Below are 921 nucleotides of genomic sequence, written 5' to 3' on the forward strand. Positions count from 1 at the left end.
TACACGGCCGTAACCACTAATATCACATGCATAATGTCCACAATAAGCAAAATCGACGAAATGGAAAAACATTGTAAATCCGAACTACGAAAATCACGAATACAATCCAACACAAATACAGTCCATGTCCACACTACAAGTCCAAACTGGAATACATCTATAACCATACCAACAACGATAAACTCCTAATGTGAGATAACAACAGTCGACCGAGTCTCTAAGCTCCAAGTAAACCTATCTGATACCTGGGAAGAAAACATAACAACCCCTAGGGTCTGGGTAGTGAGCATTAGATACTTAGTTGGTACAAGAATGAAGTGCATGTAAAGGTAAACAACAGGAATAATAACAGAGTACGAGCCAAAGTAACATGTACAGAAGAAATGGATAATATGTATATGGTATCAGGCATCAACAAGGTATCATGTATCCAGGTATAGAACATGGTGTAATAACTAATTCTACTAAGGAGAATCATGCAGTGCAACAGGTATCATAATCATAACATGTAAGCATGTATGTAATGACATACAAGTGCAACAATCATAACAACCAAGTGCAACAGCCACAATCATATGAATAAAGTAAACTATGTAATAGTCCTACCAACGAATGCATGTAATATGTATCAATCATCGTAATCAAAATATCCGTCACTGTCCGCACTCTACACTCCCCAGTGACCCCCATAGAGCAGTGAATTGAGGGGCCAACCAGGACATACCGCCAGCTCCGACAACTGACCACTAAAGATAAGTGGAGAGGGGCAGTGTGGCAGGAGGGCAATGTAGCCAGTCTTGGTCGCACCCAACTATAGTGCAACCTCTTACCTATGTGGCACCACCACACGGTGCAGGTAAGACCCAACAACAACAATACCTACAACTAATATGGATGTATGATGATCATCCCAACATGTAA

The sequence above is a fragment of the Curcuma longa genome, chromosome 17 (assembly GCF_044706935.1).
Source record: "Curcuma longa cultivar G26 ecotype Majalengka, Jawa Barat chromosome 17, ITB_CL_G26_1.1, whole genome shotgun sequence".
Lineage (NCBI taxonomy): Eukaryota > Viridiplantae > Streptophyta > Magnoliopsida > Zingiberales > Zingiberaceae > Curcuma > Curcuma longa.